Here is a 13,453-nt window from a genome sequence, read left to right on the forward strand (position 1 = left end):
AGTCTTGCACTGTTATAGTCAACATCTAAAAATGAAAAAGGGGAAAAAATTCACATAGTATTCTCAGCCACACACAAAAAGTATGGATTAAATTTAAGGGACAAATAACAAGAAACTAAAGATTCTCTCTAACTTTGATAATTGTAGTAGTGGGCCAGCCAGTCATTGTACCAGGGATGTTTTCAGTTATAGTGAGATCTGTTACAGAGGTGAGGGTTAAAGTGGGGGAGGGAAGGTGGCTAACTGCATGAGCTGAGTGGATCTTCATATCTTCATTTCTACATCAGTTGGGGAACGATGCATTGACTCTCAGATACTACAGGTAGAATTTTTTTGCACATAGGAAAGTTAGGAAGGCAAGAATAAAAACAATAAGTTTGAAAATTACATCATTACTTCAAAATTAATGCAGAAGGTAGAGGGGAAAAGTTTGACTAAATTTAATATTATTCTAAATCTTACCATTGTTTTTGACAACTCCTTCATGTTAATATTTATTATAAATTTGTATCAGATTATGGGACTAAATAATAGTGGCACAGAATCTAGAATAGTGTAAATATTTTTCCAAAGCCTGTTTTCCCCAATTGTCTATTTAGGAAAACTATGGTTACAAACAACAATTGTTTTATATTTTTTCCCTTTATCTATTCATTTACTATCTCTTGAGCCTTATGATGACAATCAGATCCAGTTTAGGCCTTCAATAAACTCTACATGCTTAAAAAATCCAAATATATAACTCCAGCATGGACTTCTCCCCTAAAATCTAAACTTCAAATACAATGCCAACTAAACATTGCCACAAAGCCTAATATGTTCAAATCTGAATCATGATCTCCCTAAAACCTGGTTCATGGTCTCCACTCTCAACTTGAATGATTGCAACTACACATTGACATGATGAACTATTCAGCCAGTTGCTCAAGCTAAAAATTTGGAGTCATCTCTAACTACACCCAATGCATCAACAAAATTTGTGGCTCTATCTCCAGAATTTATCTATCCCTTTTCAATACCTCCACTTCTAACAACGTGGGCCAAGGTGCCACCATATTATAATACCTGGTGTTTGTTGAAGTGGGTTTCTGAAAAGTCATGTAATTTCCATCCCTGCTTCTTTCCCTACTTCTTACTCTTAACTCTAGCTAAAGAAAGCTGTTAAAATGTAAATCATATTTTGTCAGTTCTCTGTTCAAAACTTCTAATAGTATATCGACTCATTCAGAATAAAAGCCATATCCTTAAAATAGCTGAGACCTTACAAGACATCATCTGCTTCCTCTCTGACCTTCTTTCCTATTCCTTTTGCTTCCCATGCTTCAACCATTTCCTCATACTTATGAACACACCAGTATCATTCTTCCAGCCATAAGGCACAAGTATTTTTATAAAATTTACATCATTGTCAAGATCATTTCTTCTTAAATTAAGAATCATTGTCCTCTAGAAAACTGAATGGATTCTAGTATGCTTAATCAATAGTTAGGAAAGCCTACCCTGTAGTCAAATTAACTTTTAAATGGAAATGTTAATAGTATCAATTATGGAAGCTGAATTTCTGGATCCTGCGACTCTTGGAAAATACAACTATCCAATAATAAAAACTAGACTGATTAATTCCATCATATTATTATTAAGTGATGTCATCAAAATTCTTCTGATTCTTTTAAGAGTAAAGTGATATTGGCCATGTTATTAATATATTTTAACTGAACTTATTTACATAGGCATTCTATTGAGAAGAGATACAATAGAATCTTATAAAAAAAGTAAGAGAGATACCCTGAGAAATTCTGGAACAAATTAAATGAAGCCAATCTCATGTAAATTTTGGGAGTAGTTCAAGCAATCTAACCAAATGATCTAAAGGTTCCTCTGTGGACATGAATCATACAGGATGTAATGAAGAAGACAGTACCTAGAGTCAATTATCTCAATGCTAGGATCTCTTTATATCAACAATAGAGCATTACACCTTTATAGCAAGCACATAAAAATTAAGTTCTGCTTTGTGTGAAATAAGGAAAATAGTAAATGGAAAAATGAAAGGTAAATATATCATAGTACTTGTACTGGGGTAGAAAGCTGAGCCTTCCTAACTATATAAACTTAATGTTCTTCAGAAGAAAGACATCATCACCTCTGAAACATTAATTTCCTTTCCAGGTATTACTAAACTAAATTCTGCTGTTAAAAATAGAACCTAGACATTATGTGGACATGTTTATTGAATTGTTAATTGTAATGTTGAAAACTGGAAATAAAAAATATATTCAGCAATTGGAGAATGATAAATGGCAATAGACCACTAAGTAAAAATAGAATTTCAATAATGTTCATGTAATAATGGTAGGTACAAAGGATAATATATGGCATATTTTCCCCATTAAGTATAAAATATTTACTCATAAAATATCTGTAATGAATAAAAAACAAAATTAACATTTTTCTTAAGTGATGAAATTATGGGTAGTTACATGTTTTAAAATTCCTCACAATGATTTTTATCTTATTTTATAGCTTCAATATTTGCATTTTAGTTATCTTTTGCCAGAAACAGGAAAAAACTTATTTACTGAAAGATATTCTAAACAAAGAGGAGGGAATGACAACACACTCCAGTACTCTTGCCTGGAAAATCCCATGGATGGAGGAGCCTGGTAGGCTGCAGTCCATGGGGTCGCAAAGAGTCAGACACAACTGAGTGACTAAGCACAGCCCAACACATTCTAAAGGAAAAAAAAAAACTTATTAATAATATCCCCAAAATTGTTATTTTCCTTCCCTGTTTTTTGTTTCTTTTTCTCCAAAACACTTCAAAATATGTTTTAAAAGTAGATCTGATTACACTCTATCATCTCTCAAGTGAAACTGGTTACGTGAGTCAGAAACAATATAATATAATGCCTTTTCAAATATACCTTTTTTATACTTGATATGATTTATTGTTAACAGTTCATTCCTCAATCATCCTAAACTTTAAAATGCCAAAAAAAGGGCCATTCAGTTCAGTTCAGTTCAGTCGCTCAATCATGTCCCACTCTTTGTGACCCCCATGAATCGCAGCATGCCAGGCCTCCCTGTCCTTCACCAACTCCCGGAGTTCACTCAGACTCACATCCATCAAGTCGGTGATGCCATCCAGCCATCTCATCCTCTGTCGTCCCCTTCTCTTCCTGCCCCCAATCCCTCCCAGCATCAGAGTCTTTTCCAATGAGTCAACTCTTCGCATGAGGTGGCCAAAGGACTGCAGTTTCAGCTTTAGCATCATTCCTTCCAAAGAAATCCCAGGGCTGATCTTCTTCAGAATCGACTGGTTGGATCTCCTTGCAGTCCAAGGGACTCTCAAGAGTCTTCTCCAACACCACAGTTCAAAAGCATCAATTTTTCAGTGCTCAGCTTTCTTCACAGTCCAACTCTCACATCCATACATGACCACAGGAAAAACCATAGCCTTGACTAGACGGACCTTTGTTGGCAAAGTAATATCTCGGCTTTTGAATATGCTATCTAGGTTGGTCAAAACTTTCCTTCCAAGGAGTAAGTGTCTTTTAATTTCATGGCTGCAATCACCATCTTCAGTGATTTTGGAGCCCCCAAAAATAAAGTCAGCCACTGTTTCCACTGTTTCCCCATCGATTCCCCATGAAGTGACAAACAAGAGCCATTAGAGATGAGTTATAATGTAACTAAAGATAAAAGAATAAAGAATGCTCTATACTTGGAACTGGGAACATCTAGTGCTATGAAGTTTCTATACACTGTTACAAGATATGGGGCACAACAGTAAAGTTAATAAGAAGAAAGCACAATGTATCTATATATGTTCTGTGGTTGCATTCAGTCATCAGCCTTCATTTTTCAAGAAATCAACAGTGAAAGATTCAGAGGCGATGCATATTTTCTAAAGGTAAAAAGTCAAAGTCGCTCAGTTATGTTTGACTCTTTGTGATCCCATAGACTGTCCATGTAATTCTCGAGGCCAAAATATTGGAGTGGGTAGCTTTTCCCTTCTCCAGGCCTTCTTCCCAACCCAGGGATTGAACTCAGGTCTCTCGCATTACAGGCCGATTCTTTATCACCTGAGCCACAAAGGAAGCCCAAGAGTACTGGAGTGGGTAGCCTATCCCTTCTTCAGTGGATCTTCCCAACTCCCAAACCAGAGTCTCTTGCACTGCAGGCAGATTTGTTACCAAATGGGCTCTCAGGGAAGCCCTATTAATGCATATTTATATCTATATAGATGACACCACCCTTATGGCAGAAAGCGAAGAGGAACTAAAAAGCCTTTTGATGGAAGTGAAAGTGGAGAGTGAAAAAGTTGGCTTAAAGCTCAGCATTCAGAAAACGAAGATCATGGCATCTGGTCCCATCACTTCATGGGAAATAGATGGGGAAACAGTGGAAACAGTGTCAGACTTTATCTTTTTAGGCTCCAAAATCACTGCAGATGGTGACTGCAGCCATGAAATTAAAAGACACTCCTTGGAAAAAAAGTTATGACCAACCTAGATAGCATATTGAAAAGCAGAGACATTACTTTGCCAACAAAGGTCCATCTAATCAAGGCTATGGTTTTTCCAGTAGTCATGTATGGATGTGAGAGTTGGACTGTGAAGAAAGCTGAGTGCCGAAGAATTGATGCTTTTGAACTGTGGTGTTGGAGAAGACTCTTGAGAGTCCCTTGGACTGCAAGGAGATCCAACCAGTCCATTCTGAAGGAGATCAGCCCTGGGATTTCTTTGGAAGGAATGATGCTAAAGCTGAAACTGCAGTCCTTTGGCCACCTCATGCGAAGAGTTGACTCATTGGAAAAGACTCTGATGCTGGGAGGGATTGGGGGCAGGAGGAGAAGAGGAAGACAGAGGATGAAATGGCTGGATGGCATCACTGACTCGATGGATGTGAGTCTGAGTGAACTCCAGGAGTTGATGATGTACAGGGAGGCCTGGTGTGCTGCGATTCATGGGGTCTCCAAGAGTCGGACATGACTGAGTGACTGAAGTGAACTGAACAGAACTGATTCATAGTCATCATTATTTTCCCACAGGGGAAAAAAGGAATTCCTATTTTACTTTTATTTACTTATTTTTATTTTCTGGCCTTGTGGCATGTGGGATCTTAGTTCCCCAACTAGGGATAGAACCTATGCTCTCTGCATCAGAAGTGCAGAGTCTCACCCACTCTGGGACCATTAGGGGAGTTCCAAGGACTCTTACTTTATACAAGGTAACATAATGACCAAGAAATTAATCAATAAAGTTCTCTAAAGCATGTGGAATTAGGCATATTTTATTTAAAGAGTTTTAACGGCCCATTAACCCTTATAAATTCATTATAAGTTGGTATGTTAAGATAATACTATCTGCATAACACTGAGATTCTTTAGTCTGAAGCTCCTATGGAATATATATCTAAATATCTCAACCAAGGTGGTATTGTGTGCTCAGTTGCTCACTCATGTCCTACTCTCTGTGAAACCATAGACAATAGCTTGCCAGGTTCTTCCAGTCTCTTCTCGCCAAGGGATTTTCCAGGTGAGAATACTAGAGTGGGTTACCATTTCCTCCTCCAGGGGATGGATCTTTCTGATTCAGGGATCAAATCAGCATCTCTTGCATCTCCTGCTTTGGCAGGTGGATTATTTACCACTGAGCTACCTGAGAATCCCATTCCAATGAGCATTTTAGCACTATTTGGATTGTAGGCTGAAAGAATTCAGATTCAGAGGATAATCCTGCTAAAGAGATAAAGAGGAACCAATCACAAAAGACCTAGAATCCCAAGTCAAGAAATATAGCTTAATTCTAAGTATAACAGAGCTACTGACAGTTGTAAGATGATGAGAATTCCATTTGAGAAAGATCACTGTGTTGAAATATGGAGAGTAGATCAGGGAAGGCAAGGTTGAAAAGAAGAAAGCTAAAAAAAATGTCTATTTCAATAATTCACTAGAAAGATGATGACCTAATGTGGAGGACTAAAACTAATAATATAAATAAATAGAAAAAAACTAAGGATCACTAGAAGTCATACTCAATCAACAGTAGATATGGATTAGGACTTTGAAAAAGAGGTCAAGGTGTCATCTAGGCTTCAAATCTGGGCAACAACTGAGTTAGAAATAAGAGAAGAATAAGCAGGTTTGAGGGAAAAGTGATGATTTCAAGTCTGGACGTAGAGGTAATTCAAACTTACATAATGCAAGAAAAGGGAGAATTCATTACGAGTACAAAGCAGAAATAGCATTTAAGCATTAAACCAGGTGTACAGTGAGGAAAAACTTGAAGTCTGGGTCAACTTAAAATTATTATATTGCTATATACATAGTCCTTTCTTTTGAAGTTTTAATGATTCCAAATTAACTCTTTAATTCAATAGCTATAATTCAGCCTCTCATGAAATTTAGAAATTAGTGGTTCCCAAAGTATCACCCAGAAACCACAGAGGGGTTGGGTGGAGGCGAGGTTAGCAATATTTTATTCAAATTTAACTCAGTGGGTAAAGAGTCTGCAATGCAGGAGACCAAGGTTCAATGCCTGGGTTGGGAAGATGCCTGCAGAGAAGGAAATAGCAACCTACTATCCAATTCTTGCCTGGAGAATTCCACAGACAGAGGAGCCTGGTGGGCTACAGTCCATGGGGTCACAAAGAGTTGGACGTGACTGAGTGACTAACACTGAACACTTTGAAAATTAAACCTTGGAATGACTTTTCAATATTTTAACAATATGAATGCTTTCTCAAAGATGATATAGGAGTGCTTTCTTGGTGACAAACTAACAAAGTAACTAGTACAATTAGGTGTGTAAACTCATTTTGTGCAGTTGTCAGAGGAAAAGGTCTGCTGTCCTCTTAATACAACATATGAATGCCTGGTAAATTAATCAGATGACTGCATATGCACAGGATCTGTTTATGATATCAGACCATCATTAACCTGTCTGCTGATATGGAATCATACAAGCAAATATCCTTTGCTTCATCAAAACGTTAGGCAAGACTCTGAGACCTCTGCTTGGTGCTAGCCAACACGATGGTATCTTGGCACAATCATCTTCCAAAGTGAAAGGAGGATCTTATGAAAACCTTACAGGACAAATTTAGTGTTTAGTTGAAGATTTAAGATTCTTTTACCCCTGATTTTTGAGAAGCCAAATATAGTGCATTGTTTCATTTTTTTCTTTTTCTTTTTCTGACCAGCATGCATTTCCCTTCAATTGCTTTGAACAACAAACCAACCTCCCGTGTATTAGTCTCTCAGTCATATCCAACTGTTTGTGACTCTGTGGACTGTAGCCCACAAGGCTCCTCTGTCCATGGAATTCTCCAGGCAAGAACACTGGAGTGCATTGCCATTCCTTTATCCAGGGGAGATCGAACCCAGATCTCCTGCATTGCAAGCAGATTCTTTACCACCTGAGCTACCAGGGAAGCCCAATCTCCTAGACATAAGGAAATGCATATGTCCCAGATTTCCCCCTTTCCCCTGGAAATAACTGGTAGGAGAAAAGAGGGTAGTCAAAATTTAAGCAGAGCCAATCAGAGTCTTTCTCTGTGACTGACAAGAATAATGCCTAGCTACCATAGAAGAGAACAATGCCAACCATGAGGTAGAGCAGAGTCATCAGAAATGAACAAAGGAGATTGTAGATTGGGCAAGACCTGAGTCTCCAGTGCCACCTCACCTGAGTTCAGGTCTTCCTTTGAATGTATGAGTTACTACAGTAACTCTCCCAACTCAGGGGTCCAGTAACTCACCTTTCTTTAACTTAAGCTACTTTAAATGAGATTTCTCTCACAAAAGATGAAAGAGTTCTGATTGGTATATCAAATAATTGCAATTCAGAATCTTAAGGCTGATTGATACTAAATAACAACCAGGCTTCCTTGTTGGCTCAGCAGTAAAGAATCCACATGCCAGTTCAGGAGACACAGGTTTGATCCACGGGCCGGGAAGATTCCCTAGAGAAGGAAATGGAAACCCACTCCAGTGTTCTTGCCTGGAGAATCCCATGAACAGAGGAACTTGGTAGGCTACAGTCCATGGGCTCACAGTCAGTCAGGACTGAGTGACTAAACAACAGCAAGCAACAATCAACAGTTATTTATTGGTGTCCAACAAAATAATACAACAAATCCAAAGCACTTTTCAGGTGCTTAGTTATTTAATCATCACAACAACCCTGCAAAGAAAATGCTTATATTAAAGCACTTTTAAATAATTAAAGTGAGACAGACAGAGATTTTGTAATTCCCCAAGAGCCCATAACTAGTAAAAGGAAAATTTTGAATCTGAACTCAGAGCTTCTGATTGCAGTGTCCAGACTCTTAAACTTGACTGACTCTCTTGACATGAATTGAGTTCTGATTCAGTCATCTAAAATTAAGTGCTTTCATCTCTCTGAAACTTAATTTTTTTCATCTCTAAAAGAGGGATACTATTTCCTACTGCAGACATTTTTGTAGAAATTGAAAGATATTAAGCTTACGAAAGGATTTTGGAAAATGCCTAGCACTAGAAAACTGTCAGTTCATATTATAAAATTATAAACTACATTAAAACTTTATCAGCTATGAATTGTGTAATTGAATTACTACAAAATTTAATGAACATGTTATAGTCAATAATGTCTCAGAAAAATAGATACAAGAGTCAATTCATATGTCAGGAAGCAGTTTTTAATCTAAAATAATTCTGGTGTATAAAATCTGCCTTTCTTCAATAATAATGACAAAGATGACTAAGATAAAATTAACTTATATTTCAATATTTTACATTTTCAAAATTATTTTACTTTGTTTCCCTCATTCAGCAGAAATTTTAGTGTCTTGGGAGATGAAATATATTTGCTTTTTCCCTATCAATATTAATCTACTGCTACTGGGTAAGTTTTAGTAATAAGTATTCAAATTAAAAAGCTTTATGCATCTCACTATGAAATCCTGAAAATGGTAAATATAAAACATTTATTCAAATATGCTTTTGAACGCCTTTCTTTTACCTCTCTTTAAGATTGATTAAGATTTTAGAATTTCCCTATTTTACATATGTGTGCTAAGTCGCTTCAGTTACCTCCCGCTATTTGCAACGCTATGTACTGTAGCTCTCCAGGCTGCTGTTCAGGGAATTCTCCAGGCAAGAATACGGGAGTGGGTTGTCCTGCCCTCCTCCAGGGGATCCTCCCAACACAGGGATCGAACCCATGTCTCCTGCATTGCAGGCAGAGTCTCTACCATCTGAGCTACCAGGGAAGCCCTATATTACATGTAGGTGAAATTAAAAGACAATATTCACTAGAAAGAGCAAACTGTACATTTGGTTCCAGTCTTTGTTGTTAATATAAAATAAAAATTCTATATATATTCATCATGTATTTAATGATTTCTTCCTAAGTCTAACACTTTTAGTCAATCTTCATGCATTTTGGTTTCAAATTGACATTTTAGCATATAGTAATATCTAACAACAGAACTATGCCGATTAATCTTAAAAGAAGCTACTGGATCTTTAATATTACTAAATATTACAATTTAGTTACAAACTCTAAACCTTATATTCATAACTAATATTAATACATGTCAAAATACCACTGAATTCTGTATAGTCCAATATGATTTAGAGAAAATTTGGAGTTGAAGGGAGTTTTTTCTTGGCCTGCATTATGTACTGAATAATTTACTCTAGCAATGTAATGTTTTATGGAATTTATAAAAACTTTCTAATTTGATCACTACCCCTAATATTTACTTTATCTAAGTCTTACAGATAATCAAGAGAATGAAATAAGGAAATTGGAGAGTGTGAGCAAAGAATGTAATAAAGTATATGCACAAGAAACAGAACAATAAAAACAAAGCTATGAAATTAATGTATATGTTATGAAGTTACATGGTAATAAATTTGATCTTCATATAAGCCCCCAGTGATTGTAAAATAGTTTACCTAAGCCAATTCCTTATTGCCAATAATATTTCTCAGAAATAACTCCTTTTCACATTTATATAAGTCACAGAGGTCTCTTTTATGAGAAAACATAATCAGGCAAAATAAAATGTTACATAAAATGGAAAAAAGTTATGATTTGTTTTTAAAAGTGTGTTAATGAGCCACAGCAGAGCAATTCTTTTATCATGGCTTAAAATTAAACAGATACAAGTCTAGCTGCTGATTTATACTTTCCTTCAAGGAAATTTTTAAAAAATTGACTTTTTATATATATGCAATATTATTTTTAAGTTCATTTGTATTCATATGACTTGGATTGCAATTTGAAGTCTGGAAGATTTGATTTCACTAAACATATTTGCCTCAATCAAAATGTCTGTATATACATGCATATTTCTAAACTAGTATCCATTTCTTTTAAGATTTTCAATGTTGCATTAAGTATAATGGCAAGGAAAATGTCCATAGGATCTAACACAAAATTTTGTGAAAAGGTTTATTGAAAAAGTTGGCCTTGGTAGGGATTGAAATCCAAAATAAACCAACTCTTTTTTAGCCAATGTCTTCCATTCATGCTCCTCTGAATATACACATTCTCTTCCTGGAAAAAAGTCTTGGGAAAAGCCACAGATGTTGTAGACAATTTCCCACATTAAAAATTAAAGTGCATTCACATACTTTCATCCCTTCTATCTGGGTTTGACTCAGGTTCAGAAATTGCTGTGGTAGAGAAAGAGGGAAGGGTATATATAGTTACTTCTTTCCACAGTTCACACCTTGAGTCCCTTTTTCCCAATCACTAGGCTGGCCCATGATTACAGGAGAGAAGTGGAAGAGAACTTAACATGCACAGAATATCTTTTTTAAGTTAGTACAGTTGTAACTTGTGTGTGTGCCATCTCTCACAGGTTGCTTTCCTGAGTTTTTGTGGTCAGTGACTACCCTTTTAACTACGGAACCATCAGGTTACTTTCTCTGGTGTCCAATCTAAGAGTCTAAAACATTTCTTTAGAATCCTGTAGGTCATCATACAAGGTACATTTCTAAAAATTATAATGTGTTGCTTTGTGAAGTAGAAAGTTCTCAATATTAGAAATATTCAAATATAATTTGAAAGATTATTTGCCTTTAGGTAAAAGATTCAATGATATTTAAGGCTTTTAAGTCCAAGCTGTTCTATGAACTACACAGAAACAGACTGGACAGACGAGTGAATTGGATGATAGCTAAAATTCTGATTCTGTTTGCATTCAAAATTAAGATGGTGCTAGGGACTTCCCTGGTGGCTCAGATGGTAAAGAGTCTGCCTGCAGTGCAAGAGACCTAGATTTGATCCCTGGATCTGGAAGATCCCCTGCAGAAGGAAATGGCAACCCACTGCAGTATTCTTGTTTGTAAAATCCCATGGATGGAAAAGCTTGACAGGCTATATAGTCTATGCGGTCACAAAGAGTGACTTCACTTTCTAGAAGACTATTATTGGAGAAGGAAATGGCAACCTACTCCAGTATTCTTGCCTGGAAAATCCCATTGATGCGGGAGCCTGGTGGGCTACAATTCATGGAGTTGCAAAGAGTAAGGCATGATTTAGAGACTAAATGAAAAGACTATTATAATTTAGAATATGGCAGAGATGAAAGGAAAAGGCAATCGATATTTATTAAGGTTCTACTCTACCACTGACAGTGATGGTTTTTTAGCATCTCCTCATTTGATATTTTTGCAGTCTGGTAATACAACATTTTTATTCATCTTGAGGAAACTGAGGCTCAAGAAGTTGAATTACTTGAGTGTCTATGGTTAGTGGCAGTACTAGAATTGGCTCTGTCCACTCATAACCAGTCTTACACTAAAATTGATGTTATTTTCACCAAAACAGTCTCCAAACTCAAAATTTCCTAACTCCATGGAAATAATATTTTTACCACCAAGCTATCTAAAACTAAAAGTCATGATAATACTACTGTGTAACTATCCAATATTTAATGAAACTATTAGCCAGAGTAAAATTCCAAAATGGATTCAGCAACATTCAGGAAAATGTCTAAAGAAGAAATGTTAAAGAAGATTTCTGCATGATTCTAAATTTAAGTTGCCAACATCAAGCACCTGGAACTGAATTTAGCTGATATTAAAGCCACAGTGATAGACCACTAGTGAGGACACAATATCATGTGAAGGGCCTGGGGGCAGATTGCTGAATCAGAGGACAGACGGATGAATTAATCATGTGATACTGAAGGAAGAAGTAGAATGCAAGAAAATTTCCAGTTGTGCAGCATTGCTATTCTATGTTCTTTTGAAAATGTATAACTGAATAAGTAGACTCAAACAAATGTCAACAAGATGGGAGAGCTTGAATGATCCAAGAGTCTTCTATAATATAATAGAGTAATTCATTTAAAATATAAATTAAAATATAAAGTTCCAAATTACCCAAATAGATAATACATTTCTAATCTTGTAGAACTACAATCTGCCTTTGAGCTTCAAACTTAACACCAGCTTGAATCCATTGGACATATATGAAGTGATATCCAATGACGCCTTTAGGCACCAATAAGGAGGCATCAATAAGGAGGCATCATTATAAGCATTGCAACTAACAGGGAGGAAGCACAGACCCACCTACCTGCAGACAATTGAATTAAAGATTTACTGAGTACTGTGGAGAAGGCAATGGCACCCCACTCCAGTACTCGTGCCTGGAAAATCCCATGGATGGAGGAGCCTGGTAGGCTGCAGTCCATGGGGTCGCAAAGAGTCGGACACGACTGAGCGACTTCACTTTCATTTTTCACCTTCATGCATTGGAGGAGGAAATGGCAACCCAGTCCAGTGTTCTTGCCTTGGAGAATCCCAGGGATGGCAGAGCCTGGTGGGCTACCGTCTATGGGGTCGCACTGAGTCGGACACGACTGAAGAGACTTAGCAGCAGCAGCAGCAGCAGTCCTGCTCAACAGAGCAAGACCAAGTTTTCCCCACAGCCAGTCCCTCCCATCAGGAATCTTGTACAAGCCTCTTATATCTCATCCATCAGAGGGCAGGCAGAAAAAGAAAGATCTATAATGCCACAGCTTCCAGAACAAAATCACCATCACAGGAAGCTAACCAAAATGACAACATGGATTACAACGTGCAACTCAATGAAGTCTTGTGTGACTCAATAAAGCCAAGAGCCATGTCATGAAGGGCCATTCAAAATGGACAGGTCATGGTGGAGAGTTCTGACAAAAGGTGGTCCACTGGAGAAGAGAATAGACAACCACTCTAGTATTCTTCCCTTGGGAATCCCATGAGCAGTATGGAAAGGCAAAAATATATGACACTGGAAGATGAGCCCCCCAGGTCAGTAGATATCCAATATGCTACTGGTAAAGAGCAGAGAATAGCTCCAGAAGAATGAAGAGGCTGGGTCAAAGTGAAATTGACACTGAGTTGTGGATGTGTCCATTCAAGTATGACCTAAATCAAATCCCTTATGATTATACAGTGGAAAAG

This window comes from Bos mutus, chromosome 1, assembly GCF_027580195.1.
Source record: "Bos mutus isolate GX-2022 chromosome 1, NWIPB_WYAK_1.1, whole genome shotgun sequence".
Taxonomy (NCBI): domain Eukaryota; kingdom Metazoa; phylum Chordata; class Mammalia; order Artiodactyla; family Bovidae; genus Bos; species Bos mutus.